Source organism: Apium graveolens, chromosome 2 (genome assembly GCF_009905375.1).
Source record: "Apium graveolens cultivar Ventura chromosome 2, ASM990537v1, whole genome shotgun sequence".
In the NCBI taxonomy this organism is placed as follows: Eukaryota; Viridiplantae; Streptophyta; class Magnoliopsida; order Apiales; family Apiaceae; genus Apium; species Apium graveolens.
Window position 1 is genome coordinate 119,753,877 of NC_133648.1, and position 21,430 is coordinate 119,775,306.

Sequence of the window (21,430 nt, forward strand, 5' to 3'; positions counted from 1 at the left end):
CATCATAGAAGTGAACTTACGGTTGCAAAAATGCGATCCTTCATCACTTATGATTACCCGAGGTGTTCCAAACCTTGTGAATATTTGCTTATGAAGAAAATTTAGCACTGCCTTTGCATCATTTGTCGGTAAAGCTTTAACTTCGACCCATTTTGAGACATAATCGACTGCCAGCAAGATGTACTGATTATTGCAAGACGAGATAAAAGGCCCCATGAAATCGATTCCCCATACATCAAAGACCTCGACTTCAAGCATCACATTTAATGGCATCTCATCCTTCCTTGACAAATTTCCCACTCTTTGGCAACGATCACACCTTAAAACAAACTGATGAGCATCCTTGAACAAGGTGGACCAGAAAAAACCTGCTTGCAGAATACGAGCTGCCGTCTTCTCACCTCCATAGTGTCCACCATAAATCGTGGAATGGCAGTCTCGTAATATCCCCTCCGTCTCACAGAATGGGATACATCTCCTGATGATCTGGTCAGCTCCCTGTCTAAACAAATATGGTTCATCCCACATATACCACTTCACCTCATGCAGAAACTTCTTCTTTTGCGCGGATGTCAAATTAGGAGGCATTATATTGCTGACAAGATAGTTTACAATATATGCAAACCATGGTTCTTCCTCCTGAATTGCAAACAACTGCTCATCCGGAAAAGATTCATTGATTAACGTCCTATCTTGTGAAGTAGAATCGGGATTCTCCAACCTAGAGAGATGGTCAGCTACTTGATTCTCGGTACCTTTTCTATCTTTGATCTCTAACTCAAATTCCTGAAGTAAAAGCACCCAACGAATGAGTCTCGGCTTCGAATCCTTCTTAGAAACCAGATAGCGAATAGCTGCATGATCAGTGAATACTGTCACTTTCGTACCAAGCAGATAAGATTGAAATTTCTCAAAGCCAAAGACTATAGCCAAAAGCTCCTTCTCAGTAGTGGTGTAGTTCAATTGGGCCCCATTTAAAGTCTTACTCGCATAGTAGACCACATGGAAGAGATTTTTCTTGCGCTGTCCCAGAACTGCACCTACCGCATAGTCACTCGCATCACACATCATCTCAAACGGTTCTGTCCAATCTGGTGCTGTAATAACTGGTGCCGTGATCAAACTCTCCTTGAGAGTCTCGAATGCTGCCAAACATTCATCATCAAATTTGAAAGGCACATCTTTCTCAAGTAAATTGCACAACGGCTTAGATATCTTTGAAAAGTCCTTGATGAATCGCCGATAAAAACCCGCATGACCGAGAAAACTATGGATTCCTTTCACTGAATTAGGTGGGGGAAGATTTTCAATGACTCCCACCTTGGCCTTGTCCACCTCCAGACCTTTGCTAGAGACCTTATGCCCAAGGATAATGCCTTCACGCACCATAAAATGACATTTCTCCCAATTAAGCACCAAATTAGTTTCCACGCATCTTTTGAGTACGGCGCGCAGATTATTCAAGCATTCATCATATGAGTGTCCAAAGACGGAGAAGTCATCCATGAACACTTCGACGTTATTTCCAATCATGTCAGAGAATATAGCCATCATACATCTCTGAAAGGTGGCCGGGGCGCCACATAACCCAAATGAAACTCTTCGAAAAGCAAATGTGCCAAATGGACAAGTGAAGGTAGTATTTTCCTGATCCTCTGGTGCAATACAAATCTGATTATACCCGGAATAACCATCCAGAAGACAAAAATACTCATGTCCCGCCAATCTGTCAAGCATTTGATCAATGAATGGGAGAGGGAAGTGATCCTTCCTTGTGGCTTTGTTCAATTTTCTATAATCCATGCATACTCTCCATCCTGTAACTATTCGAGTAGGGATGAGCTCATTCTTTTCATTTGCGACCACAGTGATACATCCTTTCTTAGGTACACATTGCACGGGGCTCACCCACGAGCTGTCAGAAATAGGATAAATGATGCCTGCATCTAGCCATTTCAGAATTTCTTTCTTCACCACCTCCTTCATGATCGGGTTCAGTCTTCGCTGCTGTTCCACAGTTGGCTTACTACCTTCCTCTAACAGAATTTTATGCATACAATATGAAGGACTTATCCCCTTGATGTCTGCTATAGTCCATCCTATAGCCGATTTGAATTCTCTCAAAATCCTTAAGAGCTTGTCTTCCTCACTACCTGAAAGGTCAGCTGAAATAATAACAGGTAACGTAGATGAATCACCTAAAAAGGCATACCTCAAGTGTTCAGGTAAAGGTTTGAGCTCCAAGGTAGGTGCTTCCTCTATTGATGGTTTGAGTTTCCCTCCAGCGTTCTTGAGGTCAGAAGTACCAAGAGATTCAAATGGTATATCTAGCTTTCGCTTCCAGGGAGAAGCGTTCAGATATTGTAATTGCTCGTTGCTATCTTCATCATCACTGTCAAATTCCCCCACTAAGGCCTTTTCCAATGCATCAGACATTAGCATGTGATCGAGTTCCGAAGTAACCGCAGAATCAATCACATCCACTTTTAAGCACTCCTCATCTTCTGTAGGGAATTTCATTGCCTTGAATACGTTGAAGGTCACATCCTGATCTTGAACCCGCATAGTAAGTTCCCCTTTTTGCACATCTATCAAGGTACGGCCAGTCGCCAAGAAAGGCCTCCCCAAGATTATGGGAATCTTTTTATCTTCCTCAAAATCCAGAATAACAAAATCTGCAGGAAAGAAGAGCTTATCCACCTTGACGAGCACATCCTCAACTATGCCCCTTGGGTAAGCAATGGAACGGTCCGCCAATTGTAGTGACATGTATGTGGGTTTTGGATCAGGCAGGTCCAGCTTTTTAAAGATCGACAACGGCATCAAATTAATGCTTGCTCCCAAATCACAAAGGCACTTGTCAAAAGTTAGATTGCCAATGGTGCAAGGAATGGTGAAGCTTCCTGGATCTTTCAGTTTTGGTGGTAACTTTTGTTGCAGAACCGCGCTGCATTCTTCCGTGAGAGCAACGGTTTCAAGGTCATCCAGTTTCACCTTCCTTGAAAGAATAGTCTTCATAAACTTCGCATAACTAGGCATTTGTTCCAGAGCCTCAGCGAAAGGTATATTGATATGAAGTTTCTTGAACACCTCCAGAAACTTCCCGAACTGTCTATCCAGCTTTTGTTGCTATAATCTCTTAGGAAAAGGTGGTGGAGGATAGAGCTGTTTCTCCCCTGTATTAGCCTCAGGCAGAGTGTGTTCAACAGTAGTCTTCCTTGGTTCCGCCGCTTTCTCCCTTTGCTTAGATTCTTCATCTCTAACTTCAGCTTCGACTTCTTTTGCCTTTTCAGCATCAGCTACTTTTCCAGACCTTAAGGTAATAGCCTTGACTTGCTCTTTAGCTTCCTTCCTGCCTGGTACTTCCGTGTCACTGGGAAGAGTGCCAGGTTGACGATTGAGCACTGCATTGGCTAATTGACCGATTTGATTTTCCAAGGTCTTGATAGAAACCGCCTGACTCTTGCACAACAGCTTAAGTTCCTCAAAATCAGCACTAGTAGGTGCAGCTGCACTTCCCTGTTGAGGATATGATTGCCTTGTAGCATACTGCTATAGTTGCTGGAATCCAGGTGGGTTAAACTGTTTACTCACTCCTTGCTGATATGGTGGCTGAATAGCATTCTGATTATTTCCCCAGCTGAAATTTGGATGATTTCTGTTGTTAGGATGATAGGTCGCTGGCACAGGCTGCTGTTGTCGCTGATAATTATTCACATACTGAACAGATTCGTTGACAAGAGAACATTGATCCGTAGCATGAGAACCTGCGCAAATCTCACAAACCATAGCTATTTGATTAACTCCATACGTAGCCAAAGAATCAACCTTCATTGATAGCGCTTGGAGCTGGGCTGCAATAGCGGTGGCTGCATCAACTTCCAGAATACCTGCTACCTTGTCTGATGTCATCCTCTGAGTTGGGTTTTGATGCTCATTTGCAGCCATCGTCTCAATAAGATTGTACGCCTCAGTATAGCTTTTAGCCCATAAGGCGCCTCCAGCTGCTGCATCGAGCATGGGCCGAGATTGGGCCCCCAAACCATTATAAAAACCAGTGATTACCATCCAATCCAGCATTCCATGATGTGGACATTTTCTCAACATTTCCTTGTAGCGTTCCCAAGCCTCGCACATAGATTCTGTAGGTTGCTGCGCAAACTGAGTAAGAGCACTCCTCATAGCAGCAGTCTTTGCCATTGGATAAAACTTGACCAGAAACTTTTGCGCAAGATCTTGCCACGTAGTGATTGACCCAGCTGGTTCAGAATGTAACCAGTCTTTAGCCTTATCCCTCAGTGAGAATGGGAAAAGCCTCAACTTGATAGCCTCATCAGTCACGCCATTATACTTAAAAGTGCTGCAGATCTCGACAAAATTCTTTATGTGCATGTTGGGGTCTTCAGTTGCCGCTCCTCCAAAAGAAACAGAATTCTGCACCATCTGAACAGTGCCCGGCTTGATTTCAAAGGTGTTAGCTTGAATAGCCGGATGAAGGATGCTTGACTGAATGTCATCAATTTTAGGCCGAGAAAAATCCATAAGAGCTGGATCAGCTTGAACAATACGATCTCCCATGTTTACTGGTTCTTTCTGCTCAGTTCCTGAATCCGAATCCTCAAAATCTAACTTCTCCGGTGTATCAAGAACTTCGTCTTTCTCCTCAGCTGTATCTAAGGTCCTCTTGCGAGCACGAGAACGAGTTTGTATAAACGTTTGCTAAAGTACCTGAAACACAACCGAAAAGAGTAATTAACTACTACGTCCTAATCACTGAGTCCTAATGACCAATGATGGTAAGTGCATAAACTAAACAAATACGCCGAGTCCCCGGCAGCGGCGCCAAAAACTTGTTAGGGCGAAATCACGCACTAATATTCACGCAAGTATACGCATTCGCAAGTAATATAGAATACTTTCTAGTTCGTTCCCTCAGAGACTCAGACTAATTTATTGTCTAATTTAACTCACTCACCAATGTATGATTACTTCTCAATGTTAAGATAATAACACTTAAAATTGTTCATTAAATATTAACTATAATTAACTACTTAATTAACCACTTAACTAACACTTCAATTTATCAATAATAAAACACTCATGAGATCACAACTTCATTATTACTTCCTTCTATAGCCATAGCTATTACCTTTAGTATGTGACAGTGATGATATTAATCGAATAACACGAAACTGATAAAAGCCAACTTTCATTGTACTAATACCATTCTACCAAACATCCACAATTAAGATAGAAGTTGAATAGTCATCAATTATGTTGAGTTCCTATATGTCTACAGAAATTGACAACACAACGATTTAAGCACAAGTTATTCCTTTTGATTATATAGGGCAAATAAAATTGTTAGAGTTACCCACTAATCATGCACAACGTACATGAACCTATGCTAGCATGGCAAGTTCTAAATCTTAAGATCCACCGTCGCTTCACAAGAGATTAACACCCTATCTTATATGTTCGCGACGCACATAAGACGAATACGCACAACCAATACTAGATATCATACAACCATCACACACTAAAGTATTAAACAATTAACTAAAGAATTCCGTAATAAATCCGTTGCAACCTCATGATCACGATTAGCCCATAATAGAACTTATCGCCATCATGGGTTCATATGAAATCATGATAAACGAACACAAGAAAATAACAACTAAACTAATTATATTGAAACAGAGTACGTCACAAGAGTAAATAAGTCAAAGCAAGAAAACTAGCATCCAACGTTACAACGAAACAAGAATCACAAGAATATATGCTTCCTCTTCGTTGCTGTGTGCTAAATCGGTCTTCTTCCTTATCTCCTTCGCTTCTTGCAAAACACAATCTAAAACATAATCTCCTCTTAATTCTCTGTGAAAAACGTCTCAAATCTACTTATATAATAGTCCCATAAAACTCAGATTACATAGAAGTTGGAAGCCAAACAGAAGTAGAAGTCTGAAACAATATATTTTTTTCCCCGACCCTGCGCGGCCGCTCAGCATTTCTGCGCGGGCGCGCAAGGCTGCTGCGCGGCCGCTCAGCATTGCTGCGCGGGCGCGCAGGACCCTACTGGAAAATTTCCAGGTTTGCTCCGTTTCTTCGCCGTAATCTGCCCGTTCTTTTCCTCTCGCAATGGTGAACACATGCCAAGGCTTATTCTTGATGATTCCTTCTCTGAAATGCAACTAATACCCTGAAATGCATAAACACTAGAAAAACGCATCAAATACACAAAATACTTGATTTCAAGACACCAATTTAAGCCATTTTAAGACGTTCTAAGTGGTATAAAATGCCACTTATCAATCAGCGGTCATTAAGCAAACAATTAGGAAGTTAATCAAAGGGATTAGAGAGGATGATGTCATCCAACCAATGAGAAGAGGACAAGGAGGGGAAGATGATATCATAGCATGACATAAGCATGACATGGGAAGGAAGGAGATGTGGTTGAAGTAGAACCACACAAAGTTAAGGCTAAAAAGGTAATTAACCAAAACAAAAACAAAATTACATCCACCAAGCCAAACAAATCATTTCATCAAAACAAAATAAATCTATTTCTCTTCAACAAAAGCTTGCTCTCGGCTTTTTACAATTTCAAAGGAAAGAATTTTCAAAATCCAAGATCCAAGCCTCCTAAATTGGTAAGATAATTCCCTAGTGTTCCTTATGCATAGATATGGCTATATTATGAGTTTAAGCATCCCATTCATTCTCTATCTTCTCCAATAAATCAATGAATAAGACAATGAATAGTGATTTCAAGGTTTTTAACTTGATTTTTCTTGCTTTTCCTTTAAGATCCAAGCTTTCCTAAGACTCCTCAAGGCTTCCTAAGGCTTCCTAGCTACTCACACCACTTTAAGGAAGGTATATCATCTCCAAACCCTAGCTTTAATTTGTATATTAGGTTGATTTTGGTTGTTAGAGTAAAGAGTAGCTTCAAACTTGTTTGTTTAAGAGTTTGGGTTGGAATGGTGGAGATTGGAATGTTGAAATCTTATGATTTGATTAAAGAATGTAGTATAGTTTAAATTCAAGTTTTAGGATTAAGTAAATTGATTATAATGAGTTGATTTGGGGCTATTGTAAAGTAATATGGATGGAGTTTTGATTGGATTGTGAATTGGGGTTGAATTGTGGTTGTTTTGAATTGGTTTAAATTTGGGAAATCGCGTAAACATAGTCGTCGTAATGTCCGATTTACTTTAGACTGCTTTTGTTCATAACATTTGGACCCGAGAATTCCCTGCTAGATTATCACCATTTCCATTTTTAGATAGTTCATGTTACGAGCTTCATTTTGATATGTAGTTCGTTTGATTCCGATGTACGGTTTAGGAGAAACGACCGTTTTAAGTAACGGCGTTTCGCGAACGAAACTTTTCCCCTCGCCTTACTTTGAAACATAGGTTAAAGACCAAAAAGGGTTAATTAGTGTATGAAACAATTATGGTAAGAGTGTTAGGCAGTTGGTAAGACACTCGCGAAGGAATCTCCTTAAAACTCGTAATGGTTAAATTATTAAAAATGGTGGAGCCGAGGGTACTCGAGTAACTTAAGAGAATCAGTAAGCGCAAAACAAGCGTTAGAGTCTAAGTTAGTTAAAGTATAGATTTACAAGTGACTTTGGTTTAATTCCAACTTACTTTTTGTTTATAGGTTACCAGACTCGTCCCGAGCCTTTTATCACCCCCAGTCGCTCAGGCCAGTTTTCTACCCGTTATACAGTTGTTGTGATGTATACACTTGTATATGCATTATCTTGTAATAGATGCATGATGGTTATATTAGCAAATTCTTGCGATATATTGTAGCATGTGATATGGTACATATGCATGCCTGTTTCGTATTCTTACCATATATATCTGTTGGTTCAGTTGATAATACCTATGCTAGAGAATAGCGGTAATTTGCATATACCCTTAGTATAGGGACCCAAAGGTGAAAACATTTTCTAAAACCGGGAGTCGAGGATCCCGAGTAGATTTTATATATATATATATATATTTATATATATATATGGTTATAGTTTTCAAAACTATTAATCGAATAAGGTTTATTCGATAACTTTATTTTATTAATGAATATTATCTTGAATATTCATTTGAGGACTTATGACTCCTTTAGATTATTATTGAATATTACTTGGATATTCATTTGAGGATGTATGACTCCTTTATTTTATTTAATGTATATTATTTATAATATTCATTTGAGGTATTATGACTCCGCTTATTATTTATTAATATTCTTTATTTATTAAAGAATAATGTTCGATAATCAAACTTACTTTTGATATTCAAATAAAGATATTACTTTCGTATAAGTATATCTTTGATTATTTACTATTCATTTCAAGTATAAGTTTTCCAACTTCTACCTCAATTACTCTTTATGGGAATATTATTTAAATAATAATATTCAGATATTTCTTTATATTGAGACTGATTTACTTTATTAAATCAGCATTATTCCAAACACTCTTTAAAGTGTTTTCAAGTCTTTAAAATGATTTTCAAAAGTTAGAGCGGATCCCAAAACTCATTTTTATATTTAAGATCTTCCTTTTAAAAAGGGGATTTAAATACTCACTCAAAACCGGAGGGATCCGGCTCTGTGGTGTATTTTATATTCGCAACAAGGTTGTTGTCTTGATAAAAGAGTTTTTGATTACTTACCTAACACCCGGGAAGTAAAATTCTTGGAACAAGTTAATCCATTAACAGGCATCGCCTGGGAAATATCGGTGAGTTTCCCTTTCCAACTAGATACGACTTCTTGGTGGAGCCGTATCAACAAGTTTCTACTTGGGGAAAGTGGGGACGAGCTTTACGTTTCAGAGTCATGGATTTCATCTGAACTAGGAGTGGCGTAAGTGGTCGAGTAGCGCCGGCCCATCCTTATTATATTGGCCCAAATGGCCTGGAAGTTCCGCTAAGGCGGTCCATTCCTTAGGAGTTCAGTGTTCGGTTGACAAGTAAATCCGACAGGTTCTCCTCTACATGTAGAAAATGGTGGGGTTGTACTACTACGACTGATCATCGTAAGTGGTCTTCCTGGCGCGGCAAACTCCCGTAATGAGTTCATCATCCATTTGGATAATTCTGCAACACTACCCGTAGCATTTCAATCGAAAGGCTACTAATGGGTGGTTGTCGAAGCATTGACAGGGTCAAACAGTTTTATTGGTGTATCCATTGGATGAAGTATCTCGTAACTTCAATTCTTTTCAAAATATTTCAAAGATCAAATATTTTCAAGTTTTATTGTGGTCTCATCTATGGGATGACCTCTTGAATCTTATTATACTTGGAACAGTAGTAGTTCTAGTAGATTCTAAAATGGTATAAGTGTAGCGAAGTAATTGGTAACTTCATCTTCTTTTAAAACTTATACCCAGTAAGTAATTACCTTACACATGATAAAAGATTCTAGTAAGTATCCATTTAGATACTTGTATTATTGTTATCACTATATATTATCTTGCGAGCTGTAAGGCTCACTCTTGCTTTATTTCTTCATCACACAACAACAGTTAGGAAAGATGGCCAGACTCCAGCAGACCCAGCGCAAGCGCGTGGGAAGCGTCCCGCGTCTTCCCGTTGATATTGTAGCTGCTATAGCTGCAGAGGTAGATCTATTGATAGATCAGGCATTCTAGTTTTGAGAATCAATTATGTATAATTATAACTTGTGGCAGATAATGGCAATTAACTGTAAATTTATCAAGTAATCATTTTGGGTTGTAATAACTTTTAATTGTGGATTCAATGACTTGTACTTATTTCAATTTCATCTCTGAGACTATAACGGGTTGTGGTGTGTGTTAGTGTGGGGTCACAGCATAAGGTTATTTATTATTAATTAAGTGAAGTGATATTGTGGAAAGAAAGACCGTGACGACCCGGATCCCTGACCCCGGATCTGGGGGTGTTACAGTGTACTTGAACTTGGAAGTGAAAAGGATGGATTATATGTTCTACAAACAACAGCTGCTCATGAATTTATTTCATTCTCAGATAGTTCATCTCACATTATTGCTCATGTGTGTAATAGCAATACATGGCATGTAACGACTCGTATACTTTTATATTATTTAAAGGTGTTATTATTAAATATTTAATTAAATAAAAATGTGTACTGATTTTGACTGCTATGTGTTGCTCTATTATTGTTTATATGTGATTTATGATGCATAGGGTCGTTCGTGTAATTAATGATTGAGTAGTACTGAATTGTTTTCACTTTTAAAGGTGGATTTATTGCAAAATTTATCTGTATAAATACTTGGATTGTCTCTAAGATTGTTTTTACAGTTTCATAATTATAATAATTATTTTTGGGATTTTATAAAATTTAGAAATTTATATTTCATTAATTATTTAGCCCTGTATGATTTTCTGAGTGTATTTATTTATAAAATCCATATTTAATTCCATAATTCTACAAAAATAATGAAACTCATATTTATTTAAGTTTGGAATATTCCGAGAATTTTAAAATTATTTTGGGAATTTTCGGGATTAATTTCACCTGCACGTCGATCCGTTTAATTGATAAAAGCGGGTATATAGTGTGTTTCAGAAATTGTTTTAAAATTTAGAAAATTTTATTTTACTAGTTTTTATTTATTCCGGAAATTTTAAAAGTTGTTTGGCAATTTTTCGGGTTATTTTTAACTGCAAGCTTACCCGATAAAATCAAATTGAGAAGTATAAACCGGGCTGCAGGACATTCATGTTTATTTCTAAAGTGCTACGTGGTAGTTAATTGGACAGTATGGAAATATAGCTGCTACGTGTCAACTGTTGATTCACAAAGTAATAAATAAAAGGCAGATAAACTCAATCGAGTTTACCCCTCCTCCTCCTTCTCGAACTAATTGGTTTCTTCTGCAAAACTCTCTCCTTCTCCTCCATATTTTCTTCTTTTCCCTCGGCTCTATCTCCTCTCCCCCGCTTCTTTCTTCCTTTCTTCCGGCCGCTGTTCCTGTCTAACTCCCCCAACGCCGCCCTGTAGCTCCCTTGTCGCCATGAACTTTTACATGGCCATCTCCGTTTTATGCTCCCTGGTTTCGGTTCCATTTCTGCTCGGTGGGTATATACATATACGTATACGCATATGTGTATATGTTACTGAGTTCTGTTATGTCTGTTATCTTTCCGGCCGCCGCCGTGATTCTCTCCGGTGAGGTGGCCATCGTGTGTGTGATGCGGTTCCTTGTTGTATTGCTGTTATGTATATTGCGAAGTGATTTTTGTGATTCTGGATAATCAGTTCCATAAATATGATTATTGTTTACGTGATTAATCGAATTGATAATTATTGCATTTCGTAGATTATGGTGAAATTTCGACAGGAAACCCGTAGGGGTACCGTCGAAATTATGCCACGTCAGCGATGAACTCGTTGAGCTGACGGATAATTGGCGATGATGATTCATGAGCCGAATATTAAATAGATACCAATTAATTATAAAATAATTTCTCGGATCGAAAATTAGTTATTTTAAATAAAGTCGGGCATATAATTTTGGATGGTGAATTGTGATTACTGGGTTGATTGGTTGGGGGATTGATTGGGTTTGGTTGTGATTGAGTTGGTTGATTGACGTCGAATTGTAGCGACGGGTAGTCCGATAAACAAAGGGGATGCTGCCCGATTTCCTGGAAATCGAACTACAGAATACGGGAGCGTATCCGGTAATTATCGGGACGTCGAGCAAGTAGAAACATGTATATACATATATTTTGTGCGAAACTTGATTGTATGTTGTGGTCAACTGTTTTGCCGAAAGTAATAACCCTAATTTTGTAAGTGACGAGTATACGTATTTTCTGAAAATGAACACCAAATCAATTTCTTGAGAATGTGAACCCTAATTGTTGGATGTGTTATTGTATTGTAATAATGTATATAATTACGAGTCGGGTTTGAATATCGTTGGGTAGAATTGGTGTTGAGGATATGTCAAGCATACTTAGACGTCTAACGTAGGGTATTTCGGCTCTGTAGGTTCTAGTTGAAGGACTCCAGATGTTACAACCGGCATTTTCGTGTAATATTAATTATAAATTTGGTGTAATTATAAAGCCGAATGCCAATATATGCAACTATTGTATGCTTGTTTGAATGAGAATTCTGCGTCTTAAATTTTCGTTATGTGGTATATGAATTTTCAAAGCAAAAGTTTATTTCTTTCATTTTTTTGATTTATAAGGAATATTTTTAAACCTTGAATAAATATCTTTTTAAAAGTTATTTGTTCATAAAATTCAAAAGTAGTTTTATAAAATTTCTAAAAATCCAAGTTATTTTATGGTATAAATTTTATAATTTTTGAACTTGTACTTTATTTTATAAAAATAAATCTTTATAAATTTTAGTTGTCATATTTATCAAATTACAAGGAAGCCCTTGCATGCAAACCACCCTTTCATTTTTTCAAGGACAAAGAGGACAATTCCAAACCCACTAACTCATGAACTAGTAGCCAAATTACCTCCTTGACCTTGCATGCAAGTTAGCTTAATTCTAGCTAGAAGGATACCCTTGTTATTTCTCAAACCCACTCACAATATAGTCAAATAAAGACATAAAAACAACTCAAAGAAGTGATCACCACTTCACTTCACCCCACCACTTCACTCTCATCTCCTTCCTCCCCCTCCCTCTCGGCTTTTCCCCCTCCCCTCTCGGCAATTCCCAAAACCGAGCCCCCATCCCCTTCTTTCTTCGTTTCTCACTCAAACAATCATCCTATTATCAAGTAATCCTACTCCCTACATGTTGTTCTTGTATATCTTAAGAGTTTAGAGTAGAAAAACTTATGTGTTGACCTTGCATGGTGGTGATTTGTTAAAACTCCAAGTGAATATCCTTGATTCTTGTGAATTCAAGGCTTTGACCATGAGTTATAGTAGCAAAGGGTTGAGAATGGCTAGACATGAGTATGCTACACTCATGTAATTATTGTTTTCACCCTAATCCATTCGGCCATGACTTGATAGGAGCCGAATGGATGGTGTTTTGGTTGTCATGTTCCACTTTGTGTGTTTTTGTGATGATAACATGAAAATCTTAGTGAAGTCCTTATAAAACCCTTTGCATGCTAAGTGATCATCTAGATATAGCTTATGCTAGGCTTGCATGTCAATTTCATGGTAAAATATATTTAGAAAACATGTTGCTTTGATTGGTAAAACTCGAAGACATGCATGCATGTAAATTTCTCTTGGAATGTTGGAAGATTTTGATCATTTGGAAAGATTTTGTTAGTAAGCTTTAATTTCAGTAGGAATAAGGTCTTAATATTGATTAGTACTTCTTGATGCATGGTAATAATTTGTGTATATCTTTTATAAAAATGCATAACTTGTTGTTTCAAAAACTTGATGATTTGTGAGTTGTGAAATGTGGGTTCTTTTGTTTTGCCATAATTGCACCTTAGGTAAAGATGATCTCCACCAAAATTATTTTGAGTATAAGGGAGTTAGTTCAGTAGATCACCATGTTTAGGTCTTGGTTTGGGTATTGGGTTGTTGGTGGTTGAGTTTGTCAAGTCAAAACCGTGGAGAAAGGAGAGTTATAATTTCTGCAGAAAATCAGTTTAGTACCCTGAGGTTTAGAGTGAGTTTTGACCATGTCATTGATGTGAACTTTGAGGCCCAAGCCACCAGAAGTTAGTATTGGGAGTATATAAAAGGTTTTAGGTGTTGGTTGGAGGTTTGCATGTCATTTGGTTAGGTGCACAAGTAGAATAACAAAATCTGTTCAGCAGGGGACAGTTTTGTTGTAACTTAGAAATAGGGAGATTTGACCATGTCATCGGTAGGCCCTCATTAGGACCTATTGGGCCTTAGATAGAGGGAGTGTCAGAGAAGTTTTTTCAACCATAGTTCATAGGATATGAGTTAGAACCATGTATCACAAGTTAATTCAAGTCAGTGCATTTTCTGCCCAGAAAAACAGGGGAACCATGGACTTTTAGCTTAGGCCCGAGAAGGCCCAAGCCAGGCCCTTGAGCCACATCAAGGTTGGGAGATGCCCTTAGGTCAGGAGAGTCTTGTGTAAAAGTTTTGAAGGAAAACTTGTAGTTTAAGAGTGTCTAATGCACTCAAGAAACCATAGTTGTCATTCTGAAATTTGCACCAGTGATCACTTTCACTTATCACATAGTTTTACAACACTTAGGAGTGAGATTTAGGTTGACCACCATATTTTTAAGATAGTATAAGGTCAGTAGAGCAAAAGGCACAGGTGAGGGTCAATAGGTTTTGGATAGTTTAGTAAAGGCACATCGAGTTAGGAAGCCAAAATTAGAAGACTTTGTCTAGTTTAGCGACCAAGTGACTTAAGTTGTGAGTCGAGATCATCCAAGCCTAGTGTTGCATTATGGTGTATATGGTGTTATTTGGTATTAATATATGATATGTGATTATGTGGCTATGTGTGTGCAATTATAAATTAAAGGTGAATATAAATTAAGTACATATAGGCCTAAGTGCCATCCGTGTTTAAATTCGGGTTGTAAATAGGTTAAGTTGGTGAGAATATATTATAATGAGGATTATTATTATTTATGTAGGATCTCGAGACGAGGGAAAAGTTGCCATAAAGGTCGTGTGAAGCTCCAGTTGCTCCTACCAGTCAGACCAGACCAGCCTTTCTCAAGGCAAGTGATTCAACTTGTCCTTCATATTTACTGCTAATAGTTCATACAATGCTGCAACTATCCTGTGTCATTTGATATATTAAATCAAGCATATATAATGTTTATCTTTGAATTATATAGTGATGCCATGATAAAAGAAAGGGTAGTTATAACTCTTGGTTGATTCTCTTGATTTACATGCTGATGATTCCTAAGTATTGATATCTCATCTTGATACTTAAACCCCTATAGAACCTTACCTTGAACCCTGATAGCCAGATACTTATCAAAGTGATTCCTCATTGATTGATACCTCTCTTTCTTATCTTAAAGCTTGACAATTCTGATATATCCTGAGTTAAAGATCATTTCTGCATACCTTAACACCCTTAGTATTCATGAAGCTTATCTTCTTGATGATCCAACACTTGAACCTTGATGAGAAACCTTTGCTTAAAGCCCAATTTGGCATTACCCTTTTATAATATCCAATAGCCTTACTAAATCCCCTTGTCTAATCTTTGATATATGAAAACCATTCAGTTACTTTAATAGAGTATAGTTTTGTGAATCATGGCCCTGAGATTTAGTACCATATTTCCCGTGTTTCGAGTTGATCTATAATCCCTTGATAAAAAAAATGTTTACTGTAAAAGAGATTTTGTTATAAATCGACATCAGTTTTTGAAATAAATAAAATATGGGTTTTCAGTTCCAAAGGGGGGTAAATGTTTTCTTTGAATAGTGGATCTGGACTGAGACGCGAGTCCTTTTCACACTTATATTAGGCTTAAAAGTTGCCTAGGGATTCCCATTAATGTTTTAGAACCCAGCGAGGTTCGGGATTACTTCGCGGCTGATCACCAGTTGTAATCCGTAGCGTCATAAAATGATTTTGATTAAGATATGATTTTGAAATTATTTTGATACAAACGGAATGATGCCATCACCCAAAGTTTTATCTCTCGTTATCACTGGTTATGTCTTCCCATTGACATTCTTTAATATATATCTCGATTTATGTTTTGTATCATATTGTTTAGCACTTGTTGAGCATTTGGCTCACTCCTTGCTTTACCCTGATATTACAGCTAGCAGCTATGGTTAGATTCAAGCAGACTGCCCGTAAGACCTGTGATGCTGATGCTTATGTTCGAGCTCAGGTAGAATAAGTGATAGTAGTTTGTGTGAGGACTCGGTATTTAAAATCAGTTGTAATAGATGGTAGTGTTGGGCTGTTCTAAACCCTAAACTGTAAGATCTTGGTTTTGGGTATGTTTATTTAATTATTAAATGTTGTAATAGCTATATTTAATCTGCTGTTTAAGTTAGGGTGTGACACCAGAAGTGAAGTCGAACTAAAGATAACCTAGTGATCAGTCGACAAGCGTAGCAAGGTTCTAAGTGAAGGACCTGAACGTTGAATTCAGATCCAGGATAGTCTGATAATAAGGCGATAAAGCCGAGTGTCCAAGTTAGTCCAAGATCGATCGGTAGTAGTGGTAAAGCTCTGCAAGGCAAGTACCCCTGAACTAATCTTTTACAGTTCAGTATATATGAATAGTTGTTGATTTAAATTATGTACTGGAATAGAATGTTTTAAGTTACGTATTCCCCGTATTTAAATATGTTTTATTGAACGAGATTTTGGGGAAAAAGTAACTTCTGAATATACCTATCTCTAAATTATGATAAAAAATTAAAAAGGGATTTTTAGAATGTGTGCTGTAATCGTTTAAACAGAGATAGGTGTAAATGATTTTGGAAACTGGATAAAAATAAATCAGATATTGGATGGTCAGTTGGCGTAAGAGGTACGTTATTAGGTAACGGCCCAGCATGGTTGCGTAAGAGGCTAAGTCGGATGCGCGCACTGGTAGGCCGCTTAGTCCAGCATGACAGAGACCTAGCTAGTCTCTGAGTTCCGAAACGAAATTTGTGGTGGGATAGACTGATCAGCTGTCCCTTGAATTCATCCTCTTTTATATATCTGATAAAGGTTTAATGGTTCCCGAAACGGAACAAATGGTTTATAGTCCCCGTAACGGGACAGGTGATTTATGGGTCCGGCAATGGACAGTGGTTTTGGAAAGGAAATAGCATGCTAAAATTGAACTCTGGTATTTTTACACAGCACACTACAGATGATGTTATTTTGCAAAGCATGCTAGTTTTGATAACCAGTTTATACATGTTTTACATATTTCTGGAAAGTTATAAATTCTGTTCCTATAACTGCTTTACTTTAAACTATTTTACTTGTTATTCATATAGTGGTGCTGCTGAGCAAGCAATTGTTCACCCTTGCAGATTATCTTATATGTATTGCAGATTCCTAGGAGATTTCTTGCGCGGTAGTCAGGGCAGAGTTCCAGCTCCTTTCGTGTCAGGCTCCTCTGAGGTAGTTGTGTTCAGACCAGATGAGGTCTGGTGAGTTGCTGCATTAAATTAGTGGTCAGGATTGTGTAAGGTAATTTGAGTTGTGTTAGTTGAGTAATCTAAGTAATACTTAAACCTGGAAAAGGTCTTGGTAAAGGGGTCGTAGTATATGTATTATTAATGAGTTGGGCTGAATTATGATTGTTATTATTGTTGTTGGTGACGTCAACTCCTGACCCCGGGGTTGAGGCCGTCACATGGCATGCTGGGGCATGCTTGAGTTCATATTCTTCAGCAACTCCCCATGTAGATTAAAAAATTAAGTTACTTGATGTCTGTTATAGTTATTTTCTTGCAAAATAGTCCAGACTTGTGTTTTCTCAGATTCAGAGTCAAAGTGTCAATCTATCTGATCTAGTTCATGCAGATCTTTGGGGGCCTATAGATTAAAGGCAATTGTAGTATGTTCCTCACTTATTGAAGATAAGTCAAGAACTACATGGGTGCACCTGCTATCAGATAAAGCTGCAATTCCTACCCTTATTAAGCAATTTGTGTTGCACATTCAAACATATTTGTGAATAAAATTAAGGTTTTAAGAACATATAATGGGACTGAGTTTAACAGCGTTCTTCCGGAGCTTGGCATCATTCATCAAACCAGTTGTGTCTATACTCCTCAACAGAACGGTTTAGTGGATGAAAAGATTGTTGGTTGTTGTTGGCCTTACAAAGTTAAGTATCTCCCTAATGGACAGATCAATCGATTTTAAGGCTCGTTTGGTGGCAAATGGGTTTACTCAAACATCCAATATAAATTATTTTGAGACCTTTGCCCCGGTTGTCAAGATGACATCTAGCTATATATATTCTATATTATTGACCTATTTCTCAGCTAAATGTCACAAATGCGTTTCTTCATACCACACTGTATAAAAAGGTGTATATGACACCACCTATTGGTTACACTGTTCCCAGTCACATTCAAGCCAAATTTCCAAATCAGAAATTAGTGTACAGATTATTTAAATCTCCGTATTCCTTAAAGAAAGCACACGACAGTGGTTTAGTGCATTATCAAATGCTTTGTTGTCATTTGGTTTAACTCAGACTAATGATGATCTCAGTCTATTTGCTTTAGCTCAAGATTCTGATTTGATTAATCTCCTCATTTATGTGAATGATATCGTGATGATATGTAATAATTATGCTCTTATATCTCATATAACTAAATTTCTAGGTGCTCAATTCAAAAAAAGGATCTAGGTACATTGTATTAATTTCTAGATATACAAATTCAGCATTTTGCAACTGGTATGTTGATGCATCAGTCCAAGTACTTAGCTGATATATATTACGAGATTTTGAACATCTTTTCAGCATGAGTTATGTAGTTCCCATGAATCAACATCATGAGTTATGTTAGGAATATATTATAGGCTTGACGATATTTCACCAAAACACCTTAGTAGATTTAATTAAGTGTGTTTGTAACTTTTAACGGTTAATCTCACTTTGTCATCCATTGAAAGAGTAGCTTATGTTTAAATAAGTTTTTTAGTACATTCCTGTATGCTGTAACGTCTTAGAGAATTAGAGGTTGTAGGATATTCTAAGTCATATTGACTACTGGAATGATATGCAAAATTGGTTGGCTAATTGTAAATATTAGATGCCTTGTAATTTTGCATAAATGAAATTGTGTCAACTGCTATGGAAAAACTTTCAACGGATGATTCTACAAGGCTTTGACGGATGACTCAAGATACTCTCAACAGATGATCCAATAGAGACTGAACGGATAATCTATAAAGTCTCGACGGATAACAAATTCAAATAGCAGTTGAGAGCGACTTGAAAATAAAATGGGTTGATTATATACAAAAGGAATGTGGCAGCCTATTTGCAGGTTTATGAGAACAAAGAAGCATTTCCATTTCCATGCTTACTTGAAGAAATACAAAGATGCTGGATAGAGAGATGGAGAAACATATGATTAGAATTAGACATTTTGTTTTATATGTCTGTCTTTTTCATATGTAACTTGGTGAAATATATAAACTAAGAGTAGCAAGTAGATTATCAATCGATCGAACTCAGAAATAGAAGAAGCTACATCTGTTAGGAATTTTTCTGTTCTTTCTTCGTAACTTTACTTGTAAGCAGCTGTGTGCATTCTTGCATCACATAGTTCTCAATTAATATATATCTCTGGTGGAAAGATCAATCCACCAGAAAGTTTTTAAATCTTTGTGTTTAATTACTTTGTGTCTTGAATACATATATATTTCATTTCCACGCACTTGCATATTCAAACACAGATATATTTTGGTAAAGAGTTTTTTAATTTCCAAAAAAACCAAGAATTACATTCAACCCCCCCTATGTAATTCTATTGTTAAATTGTTTGGAAATAACAATTGGTATCATAGCAAGCTCTTGACACACTAAGAGTTTAAAGATCAAAATAACTAACAACATGAGTAGAAAGGATGTTGGAGTGAAGATCCTTTTTCTAGATAAAGATAACTATCACCATTGGAAGGTGAAAATGCACCTACATCTTCTCTCCCTAGATGAAAGGTATATTGATTGCATTGAGAAATGCCCTCATGTTCCTCGAAGAGCTGCTACAGATGTTGAATGAGTTGCAGGCAATGAGCAAAGCATTCCAAAGCCACAATCAGAATGGATAAATGAAGATATTAAGCAAGTACACAAAGATAAAAAGGCTATAAACATTCTCTACAATGGTCTTGATGGAGATATGTTTGACAATATCATCAACTGTAAATATGCTAAGGACATTTGGGATACAATTCAAATCATATGTGGTGGAACTGAACAAGTGAGGAAAAACAAGATGAAACTACTAATCTAGCAGTATGAGCACTTTCATTGTAAAGAAAGTGAATCTTTAAGTGACATTTTTAGTAGGTTTCAAAAACTACTAAATGCACTGAAGCTGTATGGAAGAATCTACCAGATAAAAGATTCAAACCTGAAATTCCTTAGATCTCTACCGAATGACTGGAAGCCTATGACTATCTCTCGTAGAAAATCTCAAGATTATTAGGAGTTTACTTTGGAGAGACTATATGGCATTCTGAAAACTTATGAGCTTGAGTTGGAATAAGATGAGCAGTTAGAGAAAGGAAGGAAGAAAGGAGGATCTATTGTATTGGTAGCTGAACAAGAGAAAGTGAAAGAGATGAAGATTGAAGCTGTGGAATCTGCACCAAACTCAAGGGTTTGTAAAAGAAAAGGAAAAGGGCTAATAGTTGAGCATGAAGATCATCTTAGTTAGGATTAAATGGAGGACATAGATGAACACCTAGCTTTCCTATCAAGAAGATTTTCCAAGCTCAAATTCAAAAAGAATTTTGAAGAAACCAATCCAAATAGAAATATGGTGGATAAATCTTAATTCAAATGTTTCAAATGTGGCTTGGGTGGTCATTTTTCCAACAAATGCAGAAAGCCTGATCCTGAGAAAAGTTTGAGCTTATGGATTACAAAAAGAAGTACTTTGAACTGCTCAAACAAAAGGAAATGGCTTTAATGACTCAAGAAAATGACTGAGCAGCTGATGGGATATATGAAGATGAAGAAACAAGTATGTCAATCTAGCCCTAATGACCAAATCAGATAAAATAGAAGTCATTTCTTCAAGCAATCAGATAATCACTACTAATATGGCATACCTTTCCAAAGATGAGTGTAATGACACTATAAATGGCATATCAACAGAATTATATCACTAGCGTGTTATACTTAAATCACTCACTAAAGAAAACACAAAAATTAAAGATAATAATCTATTTTTAAGTGAGAGGAATACTGTGTTAGAAACTCAATTTATTGAGTTTGAGAAACTGAAGATAGAGTGTAAGATTGCAAAAGATGAATTGACTAAATCTTTGAAGAAAGAGGAAATTTTGAGAAAGCAACTTAAACGAGAGCAGGAGGTAATCAAGGCTTGGAAGTCATCAAGAAATGTACATGCCCAAATTGCAAAAGTTCAAGGAATAGAATCATTCTGTGAAGAAGCTTGGAAAAAGAGCAAGGAGAAATGGATCTTAAGTTGGTAGAAGGATTATCGACGAATGTGGAATCAAAGGATGATGAAGTTTATTCGTCGAAAAGTAAAAGCAATTATCTGTTGAAAAACAAGGATGCTCATCCGTTGAAAGAACACAAGCCAATTAGCAAAGCCAAGATAGATAAACTTAATGAGAAATATGAATCAGTTTCCAAGAACTTTGTTATATTGGAATAACATATTTGCAGATAATATGCCATTTCATGTTAACCAACTTGTGCATGATAATTTCACAATTATGAATGGTTTTTAAAGCCTTACCCTAATGACCAAGGTTGAATG

General features: G+C 37.0%; 1 non-coding gene across 1 annotated transcript; it reads left to right on the forward strand.

The window, feature by feature from the left end:
* The first annotated feature begins 4,078 nt into the window (after nt 1–4,078).
* LOC141709514 (small nucleolar RNA R71) lies at nt 4,079–4,185 on the forward strand. Its single transcript, XR_012570086.1, has one exon. It is a non-coding gene; the product is annotated as a small nucleolar RNA R71 (small nucleolar RNA).
* Nucleotides 4,186–21,430: the final 17,245 nt, after the last annotated feature.